We start from the raw sequence: 9,731 nt of genomic DNA, 5'->3' as shown, positions 1-9,731 counted from the left end.
TTGTTTCAGAACTTAAAGGTCCACTATATAAACAAACACATGCCACGCATCACTAACACGGTACCTGATACGTGAATCACAAACACTTGACTTCATACGTGGTCTCTCGAGTAGATTGTTTTTGTACGGATGGCTCAAGGAGACAACAGAGGGCGGAATGGATATCATCTTGATGATATCTGGGATAATACTAGGTCCTGTGTCCTGAAAACATTTACCAAATGCTATAATATTCGGGGAACATGCACACATCCATAGATGTTTGTCCTGAGTAGTTTATTTCTATTGTTTACAGGGATATAAAAACTCAAGTATTCTGATGTGCCATATGACCGATAAGCTTTGTTACCGTCACAAACAAACGTTGGATTGTCCTGATAAAACATTGACATATGAATACTTCAAGTGGACAGAAATGTATTATATATTAACATTCTTTTCACAGAAAATCTATCGACTATCTATAGCGAAACACTGCTGTTTCTTCTCGGTTACCTTGACAACATCTACAGAGGAAAACAAATAAAACAGGAACAATGTACATGACTGAACCAATCAAAACTGTTCAATTACAAAAGTTAGTATAATTTCATGTGACATTACAATTTAGTGCCTGGAAAATGTCACGTCCACATTTCCTGACAAGCAATATACACAGTTTCAGGGTTTACCTGATTCAAAGTTAAAGGCTCTGCAGAGATATAATTTAGCTCAGCTGATGTGAATACAGGACAGTGTAACACTATTTCATCAGAAGAAATACTGCATGGTGTATTAATTGTGTTCCGGACAAGGAAAAGTGAAGGACGGTGTGCGTTAATATCTCCTCTCTAGATCTAAGTTCCTTTGTTTCACAACAGACGGTCGCCGTGTCAATCACGTGTCAATGAGGCCAGGTGACCAGGTGTAACACAGACAAAATGTAACCGGCCATGTATAGCAGAGACCATGTTTGTCAGACAAGGCGTAACAGAGACCAGGTGTAACGGAGATCAGTAAAAACAGACTGTGTTAAACAGGCCAGGTTTATAATGCAAGATGTATGTAATACAGATCATGTACCATCATGTGTAAAACAGGACAGATTTCACAGACAATGTCAGAGAGTGTGCTGCATAGACCATTTACATTATAAAACAGGCCAGTGTGGCAGGGACAGGTTTGGTATGTGTATTGAAATGTTACATTAATTCAGTTAGCTTTTGAGACACTATTCAGCATCAACAATCAGGCGTCTTTATTTCAGCATCCAATAGGCGTTATGTAAAAGGTCGTATGTATTTTAATATATTGCTTTGTTTCAACTCACTACAGTGACTGAAAATGAAATAGTTAACAATTCATGTATTTTAAATAAGTTTCTTGATTTCAGCTCATATCAGCTCTGAAACAATTCATATAGTTAATCGCTTAGTTTTAGTAATACAACCAATAGTGTCGACCCAAACGTGACAACACGTTACGATTGGTCCATTCAAACCTGCATGCTTTTTCTATGCCTGAACACCTCGCACCCTGACACAACTGACAAAACTTGTGTGAGAGACAGACGAACATAGGCGTCAACTTAATTTTCATCAGGTTAGTAAACTAACTATCTTAAATAATGTTTATGCATATCTAATGTAGCAGTCATTCAATAAGTAATCTTAAACACATAGCGTATATTAATAAGGGTAATTAATGCCGTCAGGGTAGTTAACATGTGTTGTAATCGGCACGCGGGTAAACACAAACTTTCCATTTTAATGTGTATTATATATTCCCATAAATAGCATGAAATAACTTCAAAGCGAGGCATTGTGAGTATGCTTTGTGTATGAATGTTGTCTAATTATTATTATCGCATTTTGCACAAATAATGGCAAAGTGTCTCAATCTAAGATTTTACAGTGTATAAAATATATCTTTCCATGCTTATTGTTATGTCTGCATGGACAGTTTACACTGAATCGGTTTGGTTTTGATCGGAATCTATGTTATTTCCAGCACACATTATTCCATCGTCTGCTATGGCAGCCAGGCATAAACACGGGCCCCTGTGCCATACATAGGGTATGTAATGTGCCGTACAATACTGTTTATATCATGTGTATATATCATTCTAGCATACAGAATCATCGTTCCTTTATATTAACCTTCTAAGGTAAATAGTGTATGTTGTGCGGTGATTGCCGCCGATATCATTTATGGCTTTGTTTAAGTCATGTCATGAGTTATCGCCCCTGATCTTTGTAAAGTTCAATCCCTCGGCGATCATTATATTTCCGTAATGTTTTAATGTACAGATAATATCGTCGGCGCTCATGCATTCAAGCTCTATTAACATTTATAATGTTAATATACTGAATATATATAAATAGATGTCAGTGTATGTTCTGCAAACATGCCGAACATTGTTATTATATTGTTATTATGTTGTTGCTACGATTGTTTCAGGGTTTATCGTGTATGTTGAAATCTCCATCCACTTGGAAATAAACAGAACTTACAACCCTGCATTCACTTTGCGTGTCGTCATTGTGACCCTGCTACACAAGCTAGGTACAGCGCAGACCAGATTTAACAATGTGTTACTGATCATACGTAAAGAGACCAAGTGTAACAGACAAAGTGTAACACAGACAGGCTGTAACCGGCCATGCGTAACAGAGGCCAACTGTTACAGAGACCAGGTGAAACAGGCACAGTGTAACACAGACAAGGTGTAACCTGTCACAGAGAACAAGCTGTCAGACCTGTCGTGTATAACAGAGAACAGGTTAAAACAGATCAGACAAGGCGTAACAGAGACCAGGTGTAACGGAGATCAGGTGTAAAAACAGACTGTGTAAAACAGGCCAGGTTTAAAATGCAAGGTGTAACAGAGAACAGATGTAACACAGTTCAGATGTACCAGTCATGTGTAAAACAGGCCAGATTTAACAGACAAGGTGTAACAGAGACAAGGTGTGAAACAGAGAGTGTGCTGCATAGACAAGGTGTCTCCGGCCATTGGTAAAACAGGCCATGTGTAACAGACAAGGTGTAACACACTTGTGTTTATTCAAATGTTCACAGTTCAGTGGGATTCGTGTTTGTCATGACACTGTACAGATGAGACACTATTGCACAACATTCAACATTTCCTCTTGGCAACATTTCCTTTCACATGTCACTATATTTCCCCATTCATTCCGAATTCCGAATTCAAGTTATTTCGTAACAAGGCCTTAGGCCCACGTACAATACAAATAAACAAGTGTAATTATAAGATAGCGGCAATTGACAGCCAAATTCATCTGTATAAAGAACGCAATGACAATGCTTCCTTACTGTAAGTAGAACAATTTGTTGCTGTTGAAACATTCGTACGTGACAATGTGTTCAGAAAGTATTGCTGGTCTATGTAATTTGGTAATGCTTTAAAATACTTACAGCGCAAATCATGATACATTTTACATTCAAATAGGAAATGAAATTCATTTTCTACAAAATTATCATTACAAATATTATAAAGTCTTTGGTGCCTCGAAATTCCATCAAATCTACTGGTATTTTCATATATTGGAAGTGCACCGATTCGTAACATTGTTATTCTACGCCTCGCATCTTTAGATTTCAATAAAGTTAAATATGGTTTAATGCAAAATACAATTTTGAAACTGGAATAAACATCAAGTGATGAACATTTGTGCAGTTCAGAAAATATGAATTGCTTTTGACAATCACTAACTCTTTAAAATCTTGTAAAAACTGTTCCTTGTTGCCAACAACTTGAGGTTCCCAAACACAACCCAAACACAACCCAAAACAAACTATTTCGGACAAAACATACCCACGGTTTCCTACCAACTTTGTCTAAATGTGCAACATAATATAGCACTGCTTTAGATTTCTATCCTTTGGTGTAAAAGTTTGAACCAATAAGTCAGTCCAACCCACTCAGCCAGCGCAGCATCTACAAAATTTGGAACTCTGACAACTGGTGGTCTAGATCCCGTACTTTGTGTTCCCCTCTAGCAAGTGTAACTTGGCACGGCTCCCACGGCCGAAAGCTGTGGATACACCATGCCATTTGTAAAGTGACCATTCAGCAACACGGGTACAACAGTTTTCTGACCGTCTTAACAAATACACAGTTGCAAAACCTGGTTATTAGCCTGCATAACGTAGGGATGTCCTCGAACATGAACAACACGGTTATACGTCGAACATGAACAACACGGTTCTACGTCGAACATGAACAACACGGTTATACGTCGACTGTTGAGGAAGCGCGTGGCCACCGGGGAAGTAAACAACTAGTGCAGGGCTTGTGTAGCAAATATGCTTTCCGTGGAAAGTGCATGCTAATTTTTGGAACCACTGATAACTGCAATCAGTATTGCATATGGATTCAGAAAGAACATGGTTCCATTTTTTCTGATGATTATAAATGTCATTCTGGGGTAACTGAACATCGGTACCCATAATCGAGCTGCAACACCAATGTGAGAAAACATATTTTTATAAACCTATCACAACATAGGCAAGTAATATATCAAAATGTACCTTGCGATGGGTGCCTTACAACTACCATTATATATCATGAATCTCAATAATATATGTGCTTAATAATTACTATGATCATAACTGCCTCTGCCAAAGCCGAAGGTTTGTTGCCGAGGGTATATATTCAACCCTGTTTGCGTGTGTGTTTATATGTTAGCAACTTTACTCAAAAACTACTAGATGGATTTCAATGAAATTTACTGGATCTCTTGGGTGTGTACCCAGGACAAATCAATTTAATGGTGAAGACAATACACTCTTTAAAAAACACCCGCAAAAGCAAAATACCATTGAAAATTTGGTCTTATTCATATTATATGTAAATCAACAAAAAATAAACGGAAATTATGTAGAGCAATACATTGGTATCTCGTGCACATTTCACAAGAATGACAGTCATCATAGTCATTACAGCTGTCAACGAGGTGGCATTGACGTTACTATCTTGTATGACCACCTCTTACTGCTAGAACTACACGACACCTCCTTGACACAGATCGAATCAGTTCTTGGATGTTTCGTTGTGGAATCCTTCTCCATTCCTACCTGCCTCTCGGAGACGGTTCCGATTGTCTGGTCGGACCTTCTACGGGCTCCAAACCATTCTTGTGCTGTGTCCAGGGCGGAGCGATGGCAGTCACGTATGTGGGTTACCCGGATTTTGGGCTGGTGTGGTTACTCTCGGTCTTCCTGGTCTTGGATGGTCATTTGTCGAATGGAATGCACCAAACGATCCCACAAACGAGTTATTGTGCTGGGATGAATGCTGAAGGTCCTCGCCACGACACTCTTGGATTCGCCAGCTTGTAATCGTCCAGTGGATATATGTCGGTGGGCACCGTTGAGACTTCCTATTTTCTCATCCAGTATGGACAAGTATCTTGGATGAATTTGCGAGATGCATTTGCACATGTACAGCAATAATTGCGGCTTTTGGTTGTGTTCCATAACAGTCAAGCTCATCATGACAATCTTGATCGATAAAACCTTTCAAAACCGTTTATGGTTGCAGTCGCTCACGCATCTTCTTCAAAACCAAACCAACAACAAACAATATTCAACCCTCAAAAGAAGCTTGATTTGACATATGCCTGCAAACTTTTGATTATTATCTTCAAATTTCATTTTGCGTTTCTTTGTTTGAAGAGTGTATGTTAAAGTACATGTACATTTAGGTACTGAAAATAATCGCAATGTTAAATAAATGATGAATATGATTAATATTTCAAAAGGCTATGGATGGATTTGAATAAAGCTTGGTGGTTATGTTAGATATGACACAAGACATACCTGCGTAGTGTTTGGTGAAAGTACATTAAAGTACAAGTACACAGTAGTACTTTAACAATGTAATAGTGACTGGAGATTGCTGTGCAAGGTGGAGGCATGTTCTCAAAAAAACAATATGCATATGAGTAGAATTCATGCTTGTGTTTGTATGTGAAATAATTTCGAAGCTTGTATTTCAACAGCATAGTTTGGTCTTTCAGGTTAATGACTGATTGATTGACTATGCAAGTTACTTAACAATGTGAAAGTTAAAATAAATATACTAGTACACATTATATATTGCACATTATATATATACCCCACTTGTAATATGTAGTTATCTGTTCACTATGATATAATTTGTCACTCCTGTATTAATATATTCAGTTTATATTGACTGGAGATTTGGCTTTATGTCATTTGTCATTTAATTACCCAGACACGAGTGTCAGTGAGTCAATTCTGACTGTATCGGTAGGCCTGATTAACACTTATGCACGACTTTATGATAGTCACATTAACCTTACCTGGGTACTATTATTACTACATAAGTGTGTCATGGTAGTTTGTATTATGAAATGGGAGAATACATTAATTGAATAAATGGTTTCCATTAATATAGGCCAATACTTACAATGTTGGTGTCCGATGACGGAAAGACAATATTTGATTAATTTATATGATTATGTCACATTTTATGTCACCAAATTGAAATTAGAAGCATATATATGGTTATTTCTATAGCATACATCATAAGCTACCTTTTGATATGCTACATGACTATGTTGTGATAGGTTTATGAAAATATGTTTTTCTCGAAATGGTGTCGCAGGCAAGTTTGGGAACTCATATTCAATCACCCCACAATGACAATTACAGCAAACAGAAAAACTGGAACCTTTTTTTCTGAATCCATACACTATAGTGATTGCAATCAGTATAGGTTCCCCAAATAAACATGTAATTCCCACGGAATTACACAAGCCCTGCCCTAAATCGTGCCGGACCTGGAAGGCCGAGAAAGACCAATGACCGTGATCACCGAGTCCTAATTTGTCTGGCAAGACGCAGCCGAAGGACCCTTGCCGAAGAGCTGCGCCGGCAATGGAGTTGGGAGTGTCTGTATATTATAGGTTTCTTAGCAACAGTTATTTTGTCATTTGCCCTTATAAATTGTTTTGGTGTATCTGCCATATCGTGTTCTTGTATTGATTGTAATTTTGCCCATGCTTCATAGACATCACGCCAAAAAGGATTAGGTATTTTGGGAACAATAAAATTGCGCAAATAGTTATTTCCCATCTCGGTTGGAAACAAAGTTTCTGTTGTAATGTTAATATCTATGAGTGTTTCTATTTTCGCATCGATTGATATTTCTTCTTAACCAAGAGATCTTTTGATACTGTATTGTTTCCTAAATGAGGGTATATTAAGTCCACCATTTTCATATGTCTGTATTACAGTAGTACGTTTTATTTTATCGGGTTTATCCTTCCACATAAACCTAAACATCTTTTTTGTAGAGCATGTATTATTCTTCTTTTTGGATTAGGAAGCATGGTCAAAAGAGGGTTTAGGGAAGGTAAAATCAACCTCTTGAGGACTGTTATCCTGTCGAATGGTGTCATTGCCATTGTTTGGTATGAGATCTTTAGTTTATCTTTATAGTTTCGTTCAACAATTTCTGCCTTGTTGTGTTGGAAGGTAATTCAAAGTAAAGTAGATGTTTTTTGTATGGTGTACTATAATTGCTATCGCGTGGCGCGTAAAATAAGAACTATGTCGTGGGCGACGTTGCATAAAAAAGACTACGTCGAAAACGACGTCGTGCAGAATACACAAGAATGATCTACGACAAAAATACAAAATCGACGTCGTGCACGTTTTAGAAATTGTTATATTGGAAAATCGGGGAATAACCTTTTGTGATGCAGTTGTACTGCTATTGATCTCTAATCACTGATTTCATGTTCAACATTACTACTTATTTAAGTAAACTAATCGAGGGGTTAGTGCCAGAACACCTTAAGTAAAAAATCTGTCAAATTTAGTTGATGTTTGATATTGTGAAAACGGTGTTGTTTTAAGGGAGTAATACACTGATTTTCTACAAAATGTAAAACGTCTCCACTCAGGGAACGAAATATGACATTTGTACCAGCGGGTTGACATGTGAACCAGCGGGTTTAGTGAGTGAGCTTAGTTCACTCAATTCATTAGTAGTGAGTTATTCAATTTCTTACATAAACTTGCAAGTTATAAGAATGTTGGAATTGACAGTTTTCATCATCATTTCCACAAATTCAGTTATGGAAAATGCACAATTGGTTTCTTCATACTTCTCGTGGTGGAACATACATACATGTAAATGGTTATATGTTTATTGTGAACAAGAAAAAAGGGGAAAATGGATCTCGTGGAGATGCATTCAGAACGACTGCATATCAGTCTTAACAGTGAACGACATAATTTCCCAAATACCTGGAGACCACAACCACTGACCTGTACACAACGAAGTCAAAGTAAATCTTTTAGACAGTACCAAAAATACTGACGGCCCCCGCACAAACAACAACCTCCGGGGTTGCAATTGACATGGCCGTCTCAAGAAGGCTGTGGTAAAACAACATCCCAACCTTTTCGAGATGGCCAAGTTCCTGGAAGATGAACAAGGACTGAACGAGGCAAAGATGCTTCAGTACAATGCCGGCCAAAGACTGTCCCCAAAAAGAAGTACAGAGATTTGGAGGAACGACTAGATACCTTGAAGTTCAGGCTTGCAAATAACCACCCGACATTGATGGAGTACCTGGACAATGACAGATAGACAGACAGACAGTCACACAGGTTTTATTCAGTAGTTAAGGCCCAGTGTCCCAGAGTACAACTGAAGTTGCTAAATTTCAACTATTGGTCACGTGACATGAAATTATGGATTTTACATGTGATTTACGGATGGACATCAAATGTTTTATGAAAATGGCAACAGATTTAATAATATCAGCATTTTTAGAATTAAGTACATTATATATCGTTTGTGGGGCATCATGAGAGCATTTGAAATACTTTTAAATAAGTGACGTTCGTCTTCAGTTTTACCAGAAGAACAATAAGAACATGATAAATCTTCCAATGAGGCATGTAGAGAGATTCTAAATTTACAAAAAATTCTTAAAAGGGACTTATCATTAAGAACACTGATATATGTTTTAGGTTCGAACATCGATTTACATTGTGAATAATGACTAAGAAAACTGGATGAATTGACTGATGCGTACCAATTCTGAATATATATATCTTTTATTCGTTGTTTAAATGTTGACAAAAACATTTTTATATCACCAACATCTTTAAACCAAACATAAGAAAACCCGCTTAAAATAACATATTTCTCACATCTGAAGCCCATGAATACTTTCCACATTTATCTAGTGATAACAATAATTGATAGCTTTGATGGGGTAGCGATAATCAGGCATTCTTATAAAGTTTAATCCAGTATCTAATAACTCTCATTTGACTCTCAATATGCATGTTATAGCGTCCTGTTTCGCCAAGTATGGTTTTATTGAAAGCAAATTTACCTACTGTAAGAAATCTTTTAAAATAGGATGCATGGACATTTTCAATGGCTTCGAAATAAGTTGCTCCCCATATTATATGGGAAATTATGACATGATTATATATGTTAAAAGAAATATATTAAATCACAACCTTTTGTAATATGTTATAAAGGATCAAAGAAAGTATACATTTACACACAAAAAAGGTTCTCATGTGTTTTCATTGTATTCTAAACCGTAAACAACACCAGCACGAATCCGATAGCCAGCGCGTATGCATATGCTTAAATTTAGTAGTACACATGAAAGGCAAAATGGTATTATATCTACCTAAATACTCAGCCAATACACTTTATTACTAAAAGG

General features: G+C 37.1%; 1 long non-coding RNA gene across 1 annotated transcript; it reads left to right on the top strand.

Moving 5' to 3' along the window:
• The first annotated feature begins 1,453 nt into the window (after positions 1–1,453).
• LOC124289022 lies at positions 1,454–2,535 on the top strand. Its single transcript, XR_006901568.1, has 3 exons — positions 1,454–1,581; positions 1,990–2,055; positions 2,440–2,535. It is a non-coding gene; the product is annotated as an uncharacterized LOC124289022 (long non-coding RNA).
• Positions 2,536–9,731: the final 7,196 nt, after the last annotated feature.

Source organism: Haliotis rubra, unplaced genomic scaffold, assembly GCF_003918875.1.
Source record: "Haliotis rubra isolate DU_JTF1 unplaced genomic scaffold, ASM391887v1 Scf43, whole genome shotgun sequence".
NCBI classification, from domain to species: Eukaryota; Metazoa; Mollusca; class Gastropoda; order Lepetellida; family Haliotidae; genus Haliotis; species Haliotis rubra.
The sequence above is the reverse complement of the archived record's forward strand: the minus strand, read 5'-3'. Positions and strand labels throughout refer to the sequence as shown.